Source organism: Microcaecilia unicolor, chromosome 5, assembly GCF_901765095.1.
Source record: "Microcaecilia unicolor chromosome 5, aMicUni1.1, whole genome shotgun sequence".
Lineage (NCBI taxonomy): Eukaryota > Metazoa > Chordata > Amphibia > Gymnophiona > Siphonopidae > Microcaecilia > Microcaecilia unicolor.
This window is the reverse complement of record NC_044035.1, coordinates 54376500-54399542: the sequence shown is the minus strand read 5'-3', so window position 1 is coordinate 54399542 and position 23043 is coordinate 54376500. Positions and strand designations below refer to the sequence as shown.

The following is a 23043-nucleotide window of genomic DNA, read 5'->3' as shown; positions in this document are numbered from 1 at the left end:
TTCTGCTGTATTAGATCAGGTAGCAAATGAAAGGGTTCAAAAGTACACAACCACAGCAAAAAAAGTACAACAGGACCTTCAAGACTGGAACAATCGAGAGTCCTTTATTCATAGAGACCTGACAAGGGCCATGTTTCAGCGTAACGACGCCTGCCTCAGGGGTCCATTAATCCTGTTGCTGTCAAGAAAACAGACAAAAAGAACAAGCAATTCAAACGGACTGTGTGACAATGTTGCAGTATGTCTATCCAGCTTATTTTCGAAGAAGATCGCTGGCCATCTTCCGACACAAATCGGGAGATGGCCGGCCATCTCCTGAAGCCGGCCAAATTGGTATAATCGAAAGCCGGTTTTGGCCAGCTTCAACTGCTTCCGTCGAGGGGCCGGCAAAACTTCAAGGGGGCGTGTCGGCATGGTAGTGAAGGCAGGACGCGGGTGGGATGTGGGCATGTGTGGAGATGGCCGACTTCGCCCGATAATGGAAAAAAGAAAGCTGGCCTTGACGAGTATTTCGCTGGCTTCACTTGGTCCCTTTTTTTTCAGTTCCAAGTCCCCAAAAAGTGCCCGAACTGACCAGATGACCACCGGAGGGAATCGGGGATCACCTCACCTGACTCCCCCAGTGGTCACCAACCCCCTCTCACCCTAAAAAAAAACAACTTTAAAAACTTTTTTGCAAGCCTCTATGCCAGCCTCAAATGTCGTATACAGGTCCCTGGAGCAGTTTTAGTGGGTGCAGTGAACTTCAGGCAGGCGGACCCAGGCCCATCCCCCCCACCTGTTACACTTGTGGTGGAAAATGGGAGCCCTTCAAAACCCACCCGAAACCCACTGTACCCACATGTAGGTGTCCCCTTTCACCCCTTAGGGCTATGGTAGTGGTGTATAGTTGTGGGTTTGGGGGTGCTCAGCACCCAAGGTAAGGGAGCTATGCACCTGGGAGCTATTTTAAATTTTTTTTTAAACTTTTTAGAAGTGCCCCCTAGGATGCCCGGTTGGTGTCCTGGCATGTGAGGGGGACCAGTGCACTACGAATCCTGGCCCCTCCCATGACCAAATGCCTTGGATTTGGCCGGGTTTGAGATGGCCGGCTTCGGTTTCCATTATGGGCAACAACCAAGGCCGGCCATCTCAAACCTGGCCATCTCTGACATTTGGGTGGCCCCAACCGTATTATCGAAAAAAAGATGGCTGGCCATCTTTTTCGAAAATACGGTTGGCTCTGCCCACTTGCGGAGCCGTCCATGGAGATGACCGTCCATGGAGATGGCTGGCCCCGGAGATGGCCGTCCATGGAGATGGCCAGCACCGTTCGAAAATGCCCCTCAAACCTTAATCTTTAACGATGACGCACTGATAACGCAGCAAATAAAAAGTCCACCGAGGACACTGTAACCCACACTGTCGATTACAAAGAAACTGCCAAATGAACCCCTGAGGTAGGCAGTGTTACTCTTAATTGTTCCAGTCTTGAAGGTCCTGCTGTACTTTTTTTTGCTGTCTGCTATTTTAGTCATCAACTGTTGAGATTGTCACTAGTTCTACTCTAATTACTACTCTTGCTTTATCCCCTAATAAATAATGGTTATTGAATATGTTCTCCAGGCACAAAGATGAATTGTTTTATAGTATGAAAATTAGTCTTTCCTGATGTTTCTTGGGATACCCAGAGATGGAAGAAACAATTTATTTTTGAGATCAGGAGTATTCCAGTTGGAAGCCACTTTCTTTTCGAGTCACCAATGTAAATGTGTAGTTAGATTTCAGTCTTGTAAATGTGTTTTTTGAATCGTCTCAGCTTACTGCTTTTTTGGCAACTAAACAGATCATGATTTCATCATAAGTTTGAGAATAATTAGGATAATTATGTCTAGTTATTTTATTGTCTGAGTTTTGTTCTGGCCTTTCCTGATTATTCATTTATTTCCTTTTCTAGTTAATGACGTACTATGTTTCAATCTTGGATCCTATTTTGGTGGACTTGAGGAATCACTATGCTTGATTTGCTTATGTAACCTTTCTTTTTTTTTTTTTTAATTTTGGCATGTTGTATTACGTTTAACGTACAAATGTTTAATACTCGGTTATATATATTAAAAGTTTCATTTAAAAAAAATCACAAATTAGTGAGCACACATGAGAACACTGATTTGCACGTGAATGGTGGGTCATGATTTGCAAAGAGTACACTCTTAATGACACATAGCTCCAGTAATGACAAAGGGCCCGATATTCAGACCACAGGAATTAGCTGGGCTGACTCTGTCGGTGCCGAGCCCAGATTTTCAGTGCCGGGCTGTTTCCAGTGACCAGCATTAAATATTGGGGTATTTTTTGGCCAGTTTCACCTTAACTTGCCAAGCTGATATTCAGCACTGGCTGGTTAAGTTGAAATCCAGTATCCTACTTCCAACATGGCTAGTCCAGGTCACAAGTACCTGCCAGACACCCAAATAGTAGCAGCATTCCATGCTACCAATCCTGGGGCAAGCAGTGGCTTCCCCATGGCCATCTCAATAACAGACTATAACTTTTCCTCCAGGAACTTGTCCAAACCTTTTTTTAAAACCCAGAAACACTAACCACTGTTACTACATCCTCAGGCAACGAGTTCCAGAGCTTAACTATACGGTGTGTGAAAAATGTCACAAATAAATAAATTTCCTCCTATTTGCTTTGTGTTTCCATGTAACTTTATTGAGTGTCCCCTAGTCTTTGTACTTTTTGAAAGAGTAAAAAAATCGATCCGTTACTCACGTTCAAGCTACTTTCACTAACATAAAAGGTTATAGTTACCTTGTACTACTACTAATTATTTCTATAGCGCTACTAGACATACACAATATAGCAGGTACTTTTCTCTGTCCCTAGAGGGCTCACAATCTTTTTATACCTGGGGCAAAGGAGGGTTAAGTGGCTTGCCCGAGGTCGCAAGGAGCTGCAGTAGGAATCAAACCCCGGTTGCCAGGATCAAAGCTCACTGCACTAACCATGAGGCTACTCTTCTACTCCATGCTGTATGTACTTTTTTATAGGCTTCTATGTTTGACGCCACTTCTTTATATAGCACTAGTAAAAAAGGCCCGTTTCTGAGAGCAATGAAACGGGCGCTAGCAAGGTTTTCATCGTAGTGTGTATGTTTGAGCGTGAGTATGTGAGAGAGAGAGAGAGAAAGAGTGAATGTGCGAGTGAGAGAGTGAGACTGTCTGTGTGAGAGTGTGTGTTTGAGAATGAGAGTGTGCCACAGGGGCCCCCCCTCCGTCTGTTGGCGTCCTTCCCGCTCCCCCCTGTGTTTCGTTTTCCCGTTTCCTTCTCCTCCCCCTCCCATGTGTCCTCCCCTCCGCGCCTCAGGGTTGTGGCTCCCCTGCTGTCAGGCTTTCAGGATCTTGGCCCCTCCGTCTGGGGCCTTTTTTCTGCATTGTAGTGTGTATGTTTGAGAGAGAGACAGAGTGAATGCGCGAGTGTGTGTGAGAGTGTGTGTGCGAGAGAGAATCCCAGCTTCAGGGTGTTTGCCCCCCCCCCCCCTAACTGGGCCTTTCAGGATGGTGGTCCGTCTATCTCCCAGCCTTTTTACCCCTTCACCCTGTCTTCCCTCCCCCCTTCCTGGCCTCCCCCTTCCCCCTCGCAGCTCCAGGGTTGGCCCCCCCCTCCCTTGGCCTTTCAGGATGGTGGTCCCTCCATCTCCCGCTCTTTGTCCCTCTCCCCCCTGTCTTCCCTCCCCCCCTTCCTGGCCGCCTCCCCATTCCCCCCTTGCAGCTTCAGGGTCGAGTGCCCCCCCTCGCTCCGCCTTTCAGGGTCCCACTGTGACGTTGAAGCTGGTTCCCTTCCTCGCAGGTTCAGGGAGGCAGGCTGGCTCCGTCCGTTAAAGGTGGTTCCCTTCCTCGCACGTTCAGGCAGGTAGGCTGGCTGGCTCCATCCGTCTGTCCGACGTTCAGGCTGCCTGCGTCGCTCCCTCCGTGTGTCTGAGGTTGTGCGGGGCAATGGGAGTCCTGCGGAGGCGGAAATTGGCCGCCGAGGAGCAGGGAGAGATCGAGTGTCGCCGCTGGCCACGTCCCCGCCTCTCTCCCTCCGACGTTGTGCGGGCGATGTAGTCCTCCAGAGGTGGGAAATGGCCGCCGAGGGGCAGGGGGAGATGGCGTTTCACCGAGTGTCAGTGCTCCGCCCTCGAGAGGGCGGGCCAGACACTCATTGCCAAACCGGATATCTCTGGCGCCTCAGGTTTTCGGCTTGAGGCTTCATGGAAGGTTGGAGGTGCCTTTTACACATAGAGAGATATCTGAGCATCTCTGGGAGCTCTTGCAAGCCTGAGAGCTGGAGGGGGTGCACTTTCAATACCACCCATTGACTGGCAGTGGACACATTCTCCCCCCTGCCCTTCAGGACTGAGTGCTGTCCCTCTGCAGCATGCATAGGCATAGTTGACCCCAATACATTCCCTGCTCCACAGGGTGCAGAACTGGCATACCATATATGTACATTCATAAAGTGTCAGACAAGTGATTTGATTAGTCAGTAAAGCTGTCTCACTCCTGACAAGCACAGATTTGTCAAATGTTTGCTGCAGTGCAGAAGTTTGCACTGAGCAAAACTGGAGGAAATGATGGATAAATCTGCCCCGCTGTCTTGTAAGAAGAGATGCATGGCGTCTGTTCATATCACAGAAGATTGTACCTGCTTAGCCGTGTTGGAGAGAGAGAGAAGCTGTGCATTTTATACTGCCGGAAAGTAGGGGATTAGTAAACATGGCCATGCACAGCCATGTTTCTAAAAATGGAAAACATTTTTCTCATGACTGATTCAAATTCTCAGCTCCTTGAACACTTAAATCTAGGGAGACAAAAATATCTGGGTTTTAATTCTTTTTATATTATGGTTATCCTTGTGATTCACCTCTTTCAAACCAAAGGTTTGACCAGAAGCGGATCACAGCAAAAATATAATAAATATATATTATGATAAATGCTTTGGATAATGTCACAATGCTCCACACAAGAAACTTCAAGTCCAGTCCAGGGGATATTTTATTAGGTTTATTCCCCCCAAATAAAGGGCCCTGTTTACTGTGGCACATTAGCGTTTTTAACACGCCTACAGTTAGCACGCGTGTTAACCGTGTAGGCGTGTACATGGTTAACGCGTGCTAAAGACACTAACGCGCCTATAATGCTGCTTAGTAAACAGGGCCCAAAGTATTTGCAAAAGAAAAAGTGACAACATTCAGGTCTGTGATGGCAGCAGTCAGGTATGTGGGTGCTGGCACTGATTCCTGGCTCTACCAAGACTCTTCTTCTGAACTTCTCCAGTATAGCCAGACACTGCTGTGGTGATCAGACCTGACATTCAGCAAGACAGCCCAGTTCAGTGATCTTGAATATCGGGGCCAGTCAACTCTGTGTGGTTAAATGGGCAGGATCCTCTCTTGCCCACATAACCCATGCCAAATATCTACCCTGGATATACACAACCTCCCAATTATCCTTGGTATAAATGACAATCAAGCTACAATAAATCAAAGATCTTAAAAGCTGATAAATAGGCTACCAGCACTTATCGTACAAACCAGTGGTGTAGCCACAGGTGGGCCGGGGCCCACCCACTTAGGGCTCAGGCCCATCCAACAGTTTCACATGATAATGAAAATGCTGCTCTCCACAATACTGGCACCTTCACATGCTCAGTTTTCAGCGCATGCCTGCTGCAGACTACCAAGGTGGAGACAGGAGAGAAGCATTTTCCCACCAGCTGAGATATTTTTTTGGTGTGGGGGTGGGGGAGAGAACATTTGGTGCCCACCCACTTCTTGCCTAGGCCCACCCAAAATCTGCTGTCTAGCTATGCCCCTGGTACAATCTTTTATTTACATGTAAAGTACTTTAAATTGTTTGAAAGAGAGCCCTCAGACACAACCACTCTCAAGGCAATATCATCGGTTTTTAGCCGGTCTTTTTGCCTGGTGGCCTAGCACAACTATCATCGGGCTATCTCTTACTTGTGAATGTAAGTGCTATGGCCCAACACTAAAGTGCTCAAAAATAACCGTGCTCGCAAAAGAAAAAATCGTGACTTATCTTAAAACGTTCTTCATCAAATATTTTCTTTATTCTTTTTTTACTTGTGAATAAATATCTACCCTGATCGTGATGATCAGATTATTTTTTTCCCTTTAACTATCACTATCCACAATTTTTTGTGATCACATGAGTTTTGGTTTTCTGAAAATATCAAATTGGATGACTAGACATTGTTTCAAGTTGAATCCCGAAAAGACAACACTGTTATGTGTGGGTGGCAAATCTCCCTCCCTCTCTTCCAACTTTGAATCCAATATTAGATGGTGAAATGATCAAACTTTAATCTGTGGTTCAAAGTTTAGGGGTTTGGCTAGATTCAGCATTAAAAGGTAATTTTCAAATTAAACATCTAATCTCATCTGTATTTTTCTAACTACATTTAATACATCAGATTCAGTCTTATTTTCTTTGGATGATATGCAAAAGATAGTTCATGCTTTAATATTCTCTACAATAGATTATTGTAATTCTTTGTATCTTGGTCTTTCTGAAAATTCTTTAGGATTCAGCAAGAGTAATGCTTCACAGGTCAAAATTTGACAGGGTGACACCTTTATTAAAGGCTCTGCATTGGCTCCCTGTAATTACTAGGACTGAGTTTAAAATGTTAAATTTGTCCTCTTCAGTTTCCTGGTAGACAGGTCACTGTTCTAGCAGGTTGATTCGTAGGAATAAGCTTTTCTGTCCCAGTATCATCCCCTCTGATGCTTAAATCCTCTTGTATGAAGCTATTTAGCTTCACAGGAGCTGTATTGTGGAATTCTATGCCAGCAGAACTAAGATTGGAATAAGATTATCTTAAATTTCCTTTTACCGAGCAGCACTAAAATATGGTCTGCAGTAACCCCAACACCGGTCTTTCCCACACGTTGGGTCACTTTTAGCACTGCCGGTAACAGGCACATTTTTCTCTTTTTCCAATAATGGCCACGCTCTAATTTCCTCATTAGCACGTGGCCATTAGTATGTGAGCCCCTACCACCATCTATTTTGTAGGTGGTAAGGGTTCATGCCCTAACCGTGTGCTGATTGGAGTGGAGGAGTAGCCTAGTGGTTAGTGCAGCAGACTTTGATCCTGGGGAACTGAGTTCAATTCCCACTGCAGCTCCTTGTGACTCTGGGCAAGTCACTTAACCCTCCATTGCCCCAGGTACAAAAATAAGTACCTGTATATATGTAAACCGCTTTGAATGTAGTTGCAAAAAACCTCAAGAAAGGTGGTATATCAAGTCCCATTTCCCTTTCCCTATTTGAGATTCTAGATGGAATGTTGCTACTATTGAAATTCTGTTGCTACTATTGGAGATTCTACATGGAATGTTGCTATTCCACTAGCAACATTCCATGTAGAAGCCTGCCCTTGCAGATCAGCAATGCAGCTGCACAGGCTTCTGTTTCTGTGAGTCTGACGTCCTGCAGGTATGTGTGGCGCACCCATATTCTGTAATTATGCAGGTAACTCAAAACCACACCCCCATCTACCCTGAAATGTCCATAACCCTCCCATTTCCATGCCCCCCCTTTTTTTGGAACACGTGTAAATTTTAGGCACGGATCCTGCACCTAAATTTATGTGCATTAGTACTAATTAAATCTAATTAGTGCCAATAATTTCTTGTTAAAATGTGGGATACAAATGCAATAAATTATTGGCGCTAATTGACTAATTTTTCTATTAAAATGCATATGCAAATCAGGAATGCACATAATTCTTGGCAACCTTTATAGAATCAGGGGAACTATGCACACTATTTCCAAAAGAGGACAAACTGTTAACGATATTGCTCCTGTAATAAAAAAAGAAAGTAGAGGGAAAACCTCAAAACAAAATGAAAATTCCTGGAAATGAGATGACACAAATGTTTATGGGCTGCACCACTTTATGTGCTGCAAAGTAGAATTCAAATTAATAGTCCAAAAATTGAATTTAACACACAAATGTCCCAGAGTGATATAAAACTTTCTAACTCCACTTAAATCAACAGTTTAGTAATGTGGACCCATCAGAAGATTATTTGCAACTTCAACGGTGTCTTATCTATTTATTTCCAAAATTCATATCCTGCTTTATTACCACAGTGGGTTACAATAAAACATTCATAAAATCATAACAAACAAGAATGCAATAAACTAGAATAATTTCATTGAAGAGTAATACAATCTCTAGAGAAAGCCAGTAGAAAAATCCAAGATCAAAAAGCTTTCATAAAATACCTCTTCAAATATTTCTTAAATTGGCATCTGTTTGAACAAAGTCTTGAAGTGCTTTTACTAAGCTGCGGTAGGCTCCATGCGCATGCAGCGTGCGCCCAAATGAGACGACCAGGCCAGCGTGCCCTCCTGGCGGTAATTTCAGATTTGGCGCATGTCCATAATGCGTGGATGAATTATTTATTTGTTTCCTCCAGTTCCTTTGGTAATTGGCGCTTGGTGCGTGCTGACTGGTCACCACGCATGTAGCGTGTGAGCCTTTACCACTGGATCAATGGGTGATGGGCCGGTTTTGGGCACACACTGGTTTGATTTTTACTGCCCTTTTCCCATCCCATTAAAAAAATGCCCATTTTTTTGTAGATGCGGTAAAAACTGGCCCGGTGCACGCCCAATACACGCGCCTACACTATCGCAGACCACTTTTTACCATGGCTTAGTAAAAGGACCCCTAAATGACCAAGTAGATTCTATAAATTTGCTTCAATGGAAAAGACGCGATTGTGCGTATCAGAAAAATGACTTACAGCAATACATAATTGCTTTGCTGCTCCAGAGGGTAAGGCTCGATTTGGTTGGTACATAGAATATTCATAAAATACTATGGAACTGTGGCATACACTCGCTGGTATATCAAAACCAATAAACAACACTCGAAAAAAAGCCAAAAGTGTCTATCACTACACATCCTCATCAGGCCAGACATTTTATTAATCCATATCTTAACTTCAATATTAAATATTTATTTAGTAGGTCTCACAAAAATGCAAAGTTGTATATTGCAAACATTTTTTTTTTAATCATAAAGAACTTATCTTAAGCAGCATTCAGAAAAACAGCAGCTGTTAGGCTCCTCAGACTGGCAGGAGTTATACAGACTATGACTAACCATGTCAAAGGCTGCTGACATACCAAAAAGATAACTAATGCCTCATGGCTCTGATCTCATATCCTATAAAGATCCAACACGAAGATTAACACTGTCTCAGAGCTATGTTTCAGAAAACCAGATTGAAGAGCGTCTAATATCTTCCTATCAGATAAAGAACTAGTCAATTGAACTGCAACAGCAGTTGCAATAACCTTCCCTACACAGGAAAGATCTGAAATTGCTCTATAATTCTTAGCTTGTGTTGGATCTAACGATGCTTTTTTTTCCTTCTAAGAACAGGTCTTATCACAGCCTTTAAAGATGATAGAAGAAAACCCTCACTCAATGAGACATTAACCAGTTCACACAGATTCATCTTCAGCACCTCTCTAGTTAATTGTAGCTGTACTGAGGAGCATGGATTGACCTTGCTGTTAGGTTGTACTCTGTACACTATACGTCTACCATTTTTTCCGAACTACCATGATTAAACTACACCCATCAACTTTGCTCCCTCTAGGGCAGGGCGGTGGGGGTGGTCCATCCTGGATGCAGGCAGCAAGGGGGTGCGTGGAGCCGATGTGCAGCTGTCTGTTCTGCCAGTTTCCTGCCCCATCTGACATCAACTTCCTGTTCCGGGAGCCGACAGCCCCACACCTGCTCTGTGCACCCCCTTGCGCGGAGGAGGGGGTGTGTGTGCTCCAGCTGGCATCTGAGGTAGGCACACCGCTGCCTCCAATTCCACTTCCAAATCCTGGGTGCAACCCCTTTTCCAGAACCTTTACATCTAGAGATCCTGATTCCACCCCCATTATTAAAATCACATTCCTCCCCCCTCTTCTACCTGGGCTCCACAGTCAAGATAGTCAATTTCTCTGACTTTAAACTCGAAATGGTCCACCAGTGTTGATAATGTATTCAGCGGAGCTTCTGACATGTCAGATCCTTTTAACCCTGAAAAGATAATTTGATTTGCTTCTGGAAGAATGTATTAACTTCAGTAAATATTCCCCCTCAAAATCCCTTAACAAAGGTGAAAAAACCAACAGAGTCAACAGTCAGAAAACAGAGCTGGAAAAAAAAATCAGGAAAACAGTACCTTAAGTCTTTAATATATAATTCATGTGCTGGTTCAAAAGTCAACTACTCGACATGGCCATGTTTTGCCTTGCACTTGCTTCAGGAGCATATGATGGTACCTTAATGGGGAATCTCAAATACAATTGTCATAGTTTCAAACATCCAGCAATGAGATCTAGTCTATTCCTTTCTGCAGTTCCAAAACTCTGTTGAGCAAATTGGAACTGCAGAAAGGAATAGACTAGATCTCATTGCTGGATATTTGAAATTGTGATAATTAAATTTGAGATTCCCCAATACGGTAACAACATAAGCATTTGAGGCAGGCACAAGCCAAAACTTGGCCGAGTTGTGCAGGTGACATTTGTACTAGCACATAAATTCTACATTATTAAAGTCCTTGTACACTATTCCCCTTCAGCTGTTTTTGTTTTGTACCTATATATATCAAGGGTCCTCAAATCTAGTTCTTGAGGTCCACAACCCAGCCTGGCTTTCAGGATTTCCACAATGCATATGTATAAGATATATTTGCATGCAGTGGAAACGGTGGAAATCCTGAAAACGAGGCTGGGGTTGTGGACCTCAAGGGCTGGATTTGAGGACCCCTGCTGTTCATTCCATAATCTCTTATCACCATCTCATTTCATTTTACACAACCTCCTCTCTGATCTTATAGGTTGCTGTTTCAAAGGCATAGATCACAGGTAAAAAAATCTTGCTGTGCGCCCCCCCCCCCCCCCCCCCCCCCCCGGTCGCAGTTACAACATTCCTGGCTGCCCCGCTGAGGTGTCAGAATGATGCACCTATATATTTCTAGTCAGGGTGGTGACGCTGAACATGGCGTGTCGTGACCCACAGTTTAGGAAGTCATGGCATAGATCATTATGAAACCAGGGATTGGGATGCTTCTGTCTAAGACCTGCCATCTTAGTCTTCCCTGGCCAATAGTATACACTGCCTCTAATACCCAGTTCCTATTTTCCACCATTCCTTCAATACCTGTAACTTCCTCCAATCCTCTCACAGCATCAAAAATAAAACTGCATCAATATCTCCTATATCGGAGGCTCTCAACCTTTATTTTATGGCACATTTTTTGTCTTTTCAATTCTTGTGGCATGCCAAACCAAATTTTGCATGGTCTGCCCACTCCTTCCCACTGAAAGGAGAGCAACATTTTTTTTCCTCATGTGTGCCTTATGCCGGCCTCATTCTGATGTCTGAATATGCAGGGCTGCGGCTCTGTGAGATTACAGTGCCCCGTGGATTCAAACAAACTGGTAGAGGGTGACTGAAACCAGTTTTTTTTTGGTTTCCATCAAAACCAAATTTGTGGCTGAAATTCGCTGCATGTCTGAAACTAAAACTGGCCTGGTCCCTGAATGGGAACTCTCCATCCCTCTCCTTCCTCCCCCTGCCCTGGGCCTACTATATTGTTGATGATCTAGTGGCTAGTTGGGCCAGGAGCAATCCCGAGTCACTCCTGCCCATGCTGGCTTCAGGAAATGGCATCCATTTTGCCAATGGGTCCAGCATGGGCAGGAGTGACTGGGGGGTAACTCCTGCCCTGGCTAGCCACTAGATCACCAACAGTACAGTAGGGTCCAGGATGGGGTTCCTTGGGTTTGGTGAGGAGGGAGAAGGGTTAGAAGGAGGGGGAGGGAGTGTGGGGGCTATGGGCTGCACAGCACAGTTGTGGTTTCAGCCGAAAATGCACCGGCCTTTTTGGCCAAAACTGAAACCAGGCTAAATCTGAATGTCGGGCCAGTTTCAGTGCTAAAGCTGAAGCCATAATTCGGTCAGCCTTTAGAGGAGGCACAAGGGTTAGACGTGCTACTGTTCTACCAGTGGGAGATAAGGGGAATGGGGTTATTGCTAATAGGGACATCCCGGGCATGTTTACTAAAGTGTGCTAGGTTGGGTTACCATTTTTTGTCCTCATAAAAAGAGGACACTTGCCACGCCCCATTTCACACCATTGCCCCGCCCCTTTCACGCTATTGCCCCACCCCCGTTCGCCCCCTCTTCCCCCCATCACCTTCCCTCCCCCGTCACCTCCTCTCCCCTTAAGCTACTATCCCTGGTGGTCTAGAGGTACCTCTTTGCTCGGGGCAGGAAAGAAATAGCCCCCTCTTTCCTGCCCGGAGCGCTGCTGCTGCTAGCTGCCCTGCTGCATCCTGTGTGAGTCCAGCTCTCGGTGTTTCAAAATGGCCGCCGAGAGGCGAGGCTGCTTCAACGCTTGGCAACCATTTTGAAACGCCGAGAGCCGGACTCACACAGGATGCAGCAGGGCAGTTAGCAGCAGCGCTCCAGGCAGGAAAGAGAGGGCTCTTTCTTTCCTGCCCCGAAGAGCGAAGAGGTACCTCTAGACCACCAGGGATAGTAGAGTAAGGGGAGGGGAAGGGAGTCCCGTGCCCGCCTCCGCCAGCCTGCCCGTTTGTCCAGAAATCCGGACAAACGGGCAGGCTGGCCAAATCCGTCCGGACATGTCCTCAAAAAGAGGACATGTCCGGGTAAATCCGGACATATGGTAACCACTTATCTGCACTTAATGTGGGTTAACAGCCAAAAGCAATGCGTGTTAAGAGCAAAGGCTCTGCGATAACTGTTCTGCCCAGAAGGGTTTCTAATGCGCATTACTGCATGAAGTGATGAGCACTGTTGCACTGTGGTAACATGAACAAGGGTGGGCCCAGAGCCCGGATAAGTGGATCCACACAGCAAATTCAGAGGAACAGAAAACAATACTTTAGTAAAAAAGTCAGATATGAGGGGTCCTATTAGCATCACAGGAAAAGGGGAAAATAACATAAACTAGTCCTATGCAGCAAAGTCTTCCTGTGGTCCTGCTCCTGCAGGTCACGACATATACTATGGTTTGTAGTCAACATTATTCATGATCAGCCTACATCCAGCTGTGCCAAAAATACAGTTCTTCAAGGTCCCAAGTTAAACTTGGCCTTCCTAGCTGTTGTGGTTGCAGTTCAGACATATGGTGTGGGTCTTTGCTCCTTCCCTCTGGGCCTCCTTAACCTAGCTATGCCCAGGGTTGCCAGGTGGAAAACTTTTTCCCCACCCAAACCAGCCCAAAACCCGCCCAAAGTCAAACCCCGCCCCTGACACCCCACCCCTGCCATCATCAACCCCGCCCCCGTCGTCATCAGCCCCGCCCAAAACGTCACCAACCCCGCCCAAAATGCCACTAGCCCCGCCCCCTGCGGCCCAAAATACCACTCAAAAAACCGCCGAAAGACCCCAAAACAAGCCCAAAAAACCGCGACCCGCCGCGGGCAAAAATTTCCTGCGGCGGGTCGCGGAAAACCGGCCACCTGGCAACACTGGCTATGCCCCCCCTGAGCCTCTATACCTCCTGGACCATGCCCTCCTGGCTCCACCCCTTCTGTGTCACTTCCCCCGTGGGCAGGACTGAGCTTTAAGGTGGTTCTGATTTTTGTGGGGGAGTGTCCTTAAGGGGAAGTGGCTGTGGCTTATAGACTCCCTCACATGCACCTAATGCTACCTATTGAGGTGGTGGTGGGTGAATCAGTGTTAAATGTACATTTAGCAGGTAGTATGCATTACCTACTGCATGCTGATCGCATTGGGCAGTCTTCGTCCACTATCTGCCTTCTCTTGCCCCATCCTATGCTAAGCAGTAAGTACTGGATATGTAGCGCACTGACTGTTAATACACGCTAGACATTAGCAAATGCAGGCGCTATCAGTTAACATATGTTAAAACTCACACTAGCTGCTTAGGCCACCTTAGTAAATTTGTCCCATAGTAAACAATCAATTCATTTTGGTGGGGAGAGTCTAGTGGAGTGTCTCCATGAAAAGTTGCAGTGATCTAGTCTCAAACTATACCTATAAGCATTCTTTAAGTTTTGGTACTAAAAAATATTTTTGAGCCCAATACAAGAGCCTCAGAGATGGCAAGTTATGTCCTGCACACAAAAGAATTATACACCAAACAAAACAAATCAACAAACACAATCCAATTATATCCTCTCACTTCTACCTACCCTCCTCTCCTCTTTCCTCTACACATTAATTGATTGGCTTGCTTTATTATTTTTTTGTCTATTAGATTGTAAGCTCTTTGAGCAGGGACTGTCTTCTATGTTTGTGCAGTGCTGCGTACGCTTTGTAGCACTATATAAATGCTAAATAGTAGTGGTAGTAGTAATATCCAATGTATAAATTTATGTGGGAGTTACCTCCAAGTCAGAGATTTGAATTGGGTTCCAGAACCTTCAATGTACTTCTGGAGGTATATAGCTACTTCGACTCCTCCCTCTCCCTCTCTGCGCATATCCAGCAGATGGCCAAGACCTGTCGCTTCTTCCTTTATAACATTAGCAAGATTCGCCCTTTCCTCTCTGAGCACACCACCCGAACTCTCATCCACTCTCTCATTACCTCTCGCCTTGACTACTGCAACCTACTCCTCACTGGCCTCCCACTTAGCCATCTGTCCCCCCTTCAGTCCGTTCAGAACTCTGCTGCACGTCTTATCTTCCGCCTGGACTGATATACTCATATCACCCCTCTCCTCAAGTCACTTCACTGGCTTCCGATCAGGTACCGCATACAGTTCAAGCTTCTCCTACTAACCTACAAATGCACTCAATCTACAGCCCCTCCTTACCTCTCTATCCTCATCTCCCCTTACGTTACTACCCGTAACCTCCGCTCTCAAGACAAATCCCTCTTTTCAGTACCCTTCTCCACCACTGCCAACTCTAGGCTCCGCCCTTTCTGCCTCGCCTCACCCCATGCTTAGAATAAACTCCCTGAGCCCATACGCCAGGCCCCTCCTTGCCCATCTTCAAATCCTTACTCAAAGCCCACCTCTTCAATGTCACCTTCGGCACCTAACCACTATACCAAGAAATCTAGACTGCCCCAACTTGACATTTCATCCTTTAGATTGTAAGCTCCTTTGAGCAGGGACTGTCCTTCTTTGTTAAACTGTGCAGCGCTGCGTGACCCTAGTAACACCCTAGAAATGTTAAGTAGTAGTAGTAGTAAATTCATCAAAACTTTAACACATGCTAAAGCTTTGAATTACCCCCTAAATCATTAATCTGAAAATAAAATATATTTTTCTACCTCTAGAACAGAAAAGAAAGGGACTGCAGCAAGGAGAACAAGGGCTTGTTGCTGTGCAGTGTCTGCTCCAGTCATAGTTCCCTTCTATCCCTGCCTGGCCGGAGGGGAGGATTAAGAAGCAGTGCATTTTCTTTGCTATTTCTTCCCCTCCCCTGCTGTTCTCTGTTTGCTGGCTTTGAGGAGCTGGAGCAGGAAACAAAGTCTGCTTTCTGGACTACTGTCCAATAGAAATACGGCAAGCACCTCATGGTGTCTAGTTATGCCCCTGACTGTCACTAGCAGGGCATACTGACAGCTTTCCTAAGGCACTAGTTGAAAAGCACTGTCCTATATTCCTTAGTACTGTGACTTACCACTAGGTGGCTTTCTGTGATCACCACCACTACATAGATCTTGCTAGTGATCTGACTAAGGGACAACTGATGCCTGGATATCAAGCATTTGAATATGTTTCCTAACAACAGGTAATTTATAAAAGAGATGATTTAATCTATGACCTACTTCATGTGTAGGCTCTTGTATCACCCAGTCAAAACCCAGGTATCTCATACTTTCCACAAAATGGTGATCTAACCTTGAACAGGCTTAACAGAACACAAATTAAAATCCTCTAATACAAACTCAAAAGCAGGTTACTTTGCCTCTCAGGTGTAATAGATCACCCATTTTCTCTTTATTACTGTCCATGGCATGATAAATTAAACCTACAATCCACTCTTAGTCTGCTATAACCCGGTACTAATTAACCTACATTCTTGCCTAAAATTAGTAGCCTCCCCCACCCCTTCTCCCTCCAAATTCTACTGAAACAATTGTCAGACTCATATAAGTGGGAATAATATAGATCGCTCTCAGCTTCAACTATTTTTTTCTCCCCTTCCCCAAATAGTGCTTCTTATTTCTCCTCTACCCTCTTCAGTACAGGAATATTAGCTGCTGATGAGACAAATCATGTCTCTTGGTACCTTATCCACGTAATTTAAACCACTTGATTATTGTACATGCAGACCCCTAGCCTGAATTAATGAAATTAACTGCACCTATCCAAGAATATTTTTATTCCGGCGCTTAAAAACCCGTAACCCAACTGCTAATAAAAAAAAATTGTATCTCCTTCATCGCTGTACAAGGGATCCCACAAAGCTTTTTCGTATCGGCTTGCTGGCATCAACCCAACTACATGCCTGCCCCTTTGTAAAGGGGGCAAAATCAAGATAAGGTCAACATCTCAGAGAGAATCAGTTATGTTCATCACAAGGAATCCTGGGTACGGAGTGAACTCACTTCTCTCCACTCTCCGGGTACAGAATGCTGTAAAATGCATACCTTGCCCTGGTTGGGAGGGAAGTGCAGCATGCCTAGCTGGAGTCCCTTCTAATCACTGTTACTTTGCAGTAGCTGCTCACAGGTGTTGCTCCACTCCATTCCCTTTCTATCTGTTAAGCTGGTGCTTCTCATTATAGATATCCTACAAACCTGACTGGATGGGTGTGCCCCGAGGACTAGGTTGAGAAGCACTGGCCTAAGGGATCTACTGTCATTCTCTCAAGGCCTAGCCAGCCACAGCTCCCTTGGCTCTTTTCAGCAGATCCCAGCCTGCCAGTAGTGAGGGACTCCCACAGCAACCAGTTTCACAGTACAGGGCCTTTCCAGGGCTGCCGAGAGACTGAGCCAGGCCTGGGGCAGGACAGCTGCCACCGCCGGCCCCCTCCCCCCCAGGGTCGCCGCAACTCATATACCTTGGGGTTGGCGGGGATCCTCAGGCCCTGCCAGCGGAAGAATCCAGCACTGCGCTTCACTCCATGCCTGGCCTGCCCTTGCAGCTGCTTTTTTTCTCTCATTGTACATGCTCAATTTCAAAACCGGCACGGCGGTAGAGGCGAGAAGAGCAGCGCTGGGGGGGGGGGGGGGGGCTGTCGCCAGAGTTTTCTCTCTCCTGCTCCTGTTGGGACGCGATCACTCAGGGCCTATCAGGAGCAGGAGAGAGAGTGAGACCCCAGGTGCCGGGCCCTTCCCTCTCGGCGGCCCTGGGCCTTTCTAGTTCCTCCAGAAGACAGGATGGATGCACCCACTGATGTGGTAGATTTCTCAGCTCTTCCCCATCACGTCCCTTTAGAGACGAACAAGAGCGGAGACTCCGGAAACGTCCTCGTTGTAAATATAGAAGAATCTTTCTGGATTGCTGTTACATGAGTTTTCTTAACTTCTTGGTTCCTGTTCAAGAGTACCTCCTACACAGCTTTCATACTATTTAACTTAATGTACTATTGATTAAACAGTCAAATTATATGAAATTATTATTTATGATTCACTTATGAGCAATGCAACTTGTCTTTTTTTTTTCTTTCTGATTTTCTAGGAGAGGTTTAATTTTCTGGTTTGGCCAAGGTCCACATAGTTTCACTTACCCAGTGGATTTAGGTGACAGGGCATAAATAGCTTCTTCCCCACCCCCTTAAAAAAACAACCTGTACAGTGTCAGTGTTGGGCAAGAGTCCAAGAAGGCTCTGACATAGTAACATAGTAGATGACGGCAGAAAAAGACCTGCACGGTCCATCCAGTCTGCCCAACAAGATAAACTCATATGTGTATACCTTACCTTGATTTGTACCTGTCTTTTTCAGGGCACAGACCATATAAGTCTGCCCAGCACTAGCCCACCTCCCAACCACCAGCCCTGCCTCCCACCACCGGCTAAGCTTCTGGGGATCCCTTCCTTCTGAGCAGGATTCCTTTATGTTACATTTGAACATGGAACATAATCAAAAAGGCAGCGCAGGGTTCATATTACATAAACCCCTATAAATATACTCTGCAAAAATCACATACCTTGTTCTGGTCCAGTTTTGGTGTTTGTTCAGACAGATCTGCTGGCAAGCGGAGAACTCAAAACGCCCCACGGGAGAGCACAGGTACAGGAGAAAGTGGGATGTTTGACCACAGAGATACAAAGCCTGGAGAGATGGATCTTAAAAAACACTTGTTTATTGACGAAAAAAGAGTCTTTTTTTCATCAATAAACTAGTGTTTTTAAGATCCATCTCGCCAGGCTTTGTATCTCCATGGTCAAACATTCCACTTGCTCCTATACCAGTTTTGGTGTTTGCCTTCAATGTTTATCCAAATTTTTTCAAGGGAGGGTTTAAAGCTTCGTCTTGTAACTGAGGGTGACCTGACATGTCCATGCAGACTATATCAGTTTCATTGGGGGGGGGGGGGGGGGGGGGGGGGGGATTGATGGTGGTAGAGGAAACAAGATGGCTGCCATGTTAGAATGCCTTGCCTGAATTTGTGCCATCAGGGATGATGGTCAGGCATGTATACATGATCTGGGTATTGTCATGCCCACATTTGCACATGCGATTTTTGGCGACTCTTATAGAATTAGGGGGTTAGTGTCACTGAAAAATAACCAGTTGGGACTAGATTCTATATATCACGCCTAAAAATTCAGCACCAAAATGAAATTTGCCTAAACGCATTCTATAAAGTACACCTTAATTTAGGCATACTTTATAGAATAAGCCTAAATTTCCAATACACCGAGCACCGGTCCACGTAACTAAATTTAGTCAGTTACATCAAATAAAACTTGATGTAAATCCCATTGCCTAAATTAGGCGCAGACTGGATGTATTCTATAACACACAAAGATTCTAGAAACACCCACAACCTGCCCTTTCTCAACTATGTGACTTGAAATTTACACGCATCACGTTATAGAATACGTTTAGCCAATTCTTGCATAAATTCTAATTAATGCCCATTAGTTTCAATAGTTGCTTGCTTGTTGGCAATTATCAGCAGTGATTGGCTTGTTAACCAATTAGATTATGCACATTGTTATGGAATACGCTTCCATTTCTGTGCAGAAATCTCAGCGTGACATTTAGAATCTGGGAGTAAGTGCCAAATTGAAAACTGGCTATTTGGGGTGCGGTCTGGGGGCAGAGTTGGCACTTTTCTACCTGTTTGGCCACCTTAATTAAGATCGTCACATATGATCATACCCAAGTCTCGCTCCTTTTTTGAACACAAAAGTTCTTCGCTCCCTGAACTGTACCATTCATACAAACTTGACATTCACACAAACTCAAAGAATTATCCCCACATACTTAATCTGCATACTTAATCTGCATATTTATAGGTTGTCTGTGTGATGATCATGATTGTTGAGTTTAATTATCAAAATGTTGAATGGGGAGGCTGCAGGCAAGGGGCCTGAAAGTTAATTGTTTTGGGGTATAAAGCTGAAAATTCACCTAGGGTGCCCACCACCCTTGCACTGGCTCTGCCACCTAATATGTAGTCAGCTTATTAATAGCATGTGGAGACTTTTATTATAAAACACCAGAGGGTCTTTAGCCAATCAAACTGCTTGATTGGTTGACATGCCCTTGCCTGTCTCTCTATTGCTATGTACACAGAATGATAACGGGCTGTTGGACAACTTTTCCTGGTGGCACTCTTTAAAATTAAAGAAGGCTAATTTATTAGAGCTGTGCTTCTCAGCCCTCTCCTGGAGGCTTACCTGGCCAGTCAAGTTTTCAGGATTACCACAATGAATATGCATAAGGCAGATTTGCATACAATGAATCTCCGATAGTATGTAAATTTCTACCGTGCATATTCATTGTGGTAATCCAGAAAACCCAAGTGACATAGATGTGCCTCCAGGAGGGTGTTGAGAAGCACTGTATTAACTGGTACCTGCATGGAAAATTATAGGCAGATAATGAGTGACGACCAAGCGGGGGCATATAAAAATGTAGATGACAAAAAACAAAACAAGGAGGAAGTATGAGAACCACAACAGCTTATTCATAGGGTTACCCAACACAGCTGTGTTTCAGCATGGGACGCCTGCATCATAGGTCCAAAATCTATTGAAGCTCATATACAGTGTTCCACTCCCTTATCTGACAATAGACAATCAGCTGTATTCTAAAAAAGGTCAAGGGCAGCTTCTCTTGCATAAAGTTATCAAAGTTATAAAATGTGACTATTCCTTGGTTTTCCTTATAAAAACTTCTCACCTAGCTCTCTTTCTCACTGTCCTCTTACCAAATGTACAAGCAGCTATGTGCTTACACATTAAGAGGCACTCTCAACAGCACACCATAGCTTGAATAAGATTATATCCATGTATAACAGCTAAAGTGGATGCAGTTGAAAAGCTGGCAGCAATACTAATGTATAACATTTATGTATTTATTTATTGGAATTTATTAACCGCTTATATGAAAAGATTCACCCAAGGCGGTGTTCAGCATCGTGCAGACTGCCCTAATCCTGGTTTTAAAGTTTCAGATGGCAATTGGTCTATTCTATTCTGTTACGTTATTTCTGTACTGCCTTTAACAAAGTCTTCAAGGCAGCTTACAAGCAAGAAAAATTCCTACTCGGACCTGACCAACAATAATTTCTATAAATTTCAATCTTTAATATATACATTATGTAAACAAATAGGATTTTAAGGCCTTTCGAAAAAAAATACTGCAATTTGATATCATCCGTATTGAAACTGGTAGCTTATTCTAAACTTTTGGACCTTGGAAAGAGAAAAGAATGCTCTGATTTCAGTTTCAAATTCCGTTAAACAGGAATGTCCAGTGTCAAGTTTTTAGTTCTCCTTAAATGCCCTCTCAAACCCAAAGGTGGTAATAAATGTCAATAAATGGTCAATATATGGGTTAATTTTTGATTGAGATTTTCTGAAGAAATGCCCTTGAGAAATATTTGCCACCAACAATGTTATAGCTCAGTGACTGATTCTGAGCAAACCTGTTCTTGGCAGATATAATTGTCGGAGTTAAAACCTGTACAACCGTAACTTGTGGATAACAGTTTTATTTGGCGTGCTTGTTGTAATGGTTTGTGCCACACTCCTGTAAAAAGAACAGACCTTCTTGTGAAAAAGCAGGGCGTTGCTACAATTGTAATCCAGGCACCTGGTTAACTATGACTTTAAATACAGATGAAATGCTAGAAACAATATTCCAGTCTTTCAAACACTAGCTTTCCTTGTTTTTTATTGAATTGTATAGTCATTTGCTTATTTCCGATCTGACGAAGAAGGGCAACCTTCGAAAGCTAATCAAGAAACGTATTAAGTTATGTCCAATAAAAAAGGTATCATCTTATCCATGTTTTATTTTGTTTGATTTCTATTGATAACCTATAGTCATTGCAAAATTGTTTCACGGGATTTTTCGTGCAGGCTTCCAAGTTTTTCTTGCTCACATTTCGGTGCGTTCCGAGCCTGAAAAGCAGGGCTGCTGGAGAGCTGACTGAATGACACGTGCCTCTGCCGGGATTGGTTTTTCAGGAATAGAATTCTGGATTTCTACAAAAAACAAAACCATCTCAGGAGTGTTGATTATTAGTGGAATTGTAGTGATTGAGGAAGCAGCGGTATAGCTTTAATTACACAAGGAAAACACATCTACAGTATTATATAATAACGAACTCCAGGGTGACCTGTCGTGAAGATATAAACACTGCTTACAAGCTGTCAGCATTTGACCTTCAGAATTGTGCCGCCAAAGCATCTGCACCAAGAGTATATATCTTTCTGACTGCAGCCCTGTCATGTGCCAGGTTTATGCGTAGTATATTTCATGATAAGATCTTACATTTGCATTGTACAAGTCCAAACGTAGGGACCTTTTTACTAAGCTGCAGTAAAAAGTAGCCCTTATGTGGATCTTTCTCATGAGATAAGGCTATATTTTGTTTTGTTACATTTGTACCCCGTGCTTTCCCACTCATGGCAGGCTCAATGCGGCTTACATGGGGCAATGGAGGGTTAAGTGACTTGCCCAGAGTCACAAGGAGCTGCCTGTGCCTGGCCCTTGCAGATCATCAATGTGGCCGCGCAGGCTTCTGCTTCTGTGAGTCTGATGTCCTGCACGTACGTGCAGGACGTCAGACTCGCAGAAACAGAAGCCTGCGCAGCCTTCTACATGGAATGTTGCTAGTGGAATAGCAACATTCCATGTAGAATCTGCAATAGTAGCAACATTCCATGTAGAATCTCCAATAGTAGCAACATTCCATATTGTTGTTACATTTGTACCCCACGCTTTCCCACTCATGGCAGGCTCAATGCGGCTTACATGGGGCAATGGAGGGTTAAGTGACTTGCCCAGAGTCACAAGGAGCTGCCTGTGCCTGGCCCTTGCAGATCATCAATGTGGCCGCGCAGGCTTCTGCTTCTGTGAGTCTGACGTCCTGCACGTACGTGCAGGACGTCAGACTCACAGAAACAGAAGCCTGCGCAGCCTTCTACATGGAATGTTGCTAGTGGAATAGCAACATTCCATGTAGAATCTCCAATAGTAGCAACATTCCATGTTGTTGTTACATTTGTACCCCACGCTTTCCCACTCATGGCAGGCTCAATGCGGCTTACATGGGGCAATGGAGGGTTAAGTGACTTGCCCAGAGTCACAAGGAGCTGCCTGTGCCTGAAGTGGGAATTGAACTCAGTTCCTCAGTTCCCCAGGACCAAAGTCCACCACCCTAACCACTAGGCCACTCCTCCACTGATGGTTACTGACTTTTGGAATTGGACCAGAATTTTTTCTGTGCAGATGCTGTTGGCTGCATTCTTTTACTTTTGACATTGGACCTCATTTAAACGCGGGTATTGCAGTATATGCTTTGAGTCTCGTGAATGTATTGTAGAA

The 23043-nt window shown here is 44.7% G+C and overlaps 1 protein-coding gene across 1 annotated transcript in view; it reads left to right on the top strand.

The window, feature by feature from the left end:
• Positions 1 to 23043, top strand: part of CRTAC1 (cartilage acidic protein 1) — a 495959-nt gene that overhangs the window by 17767 nt on the left and 455149 nt on the right. The window lies entirely within an intron of this gene.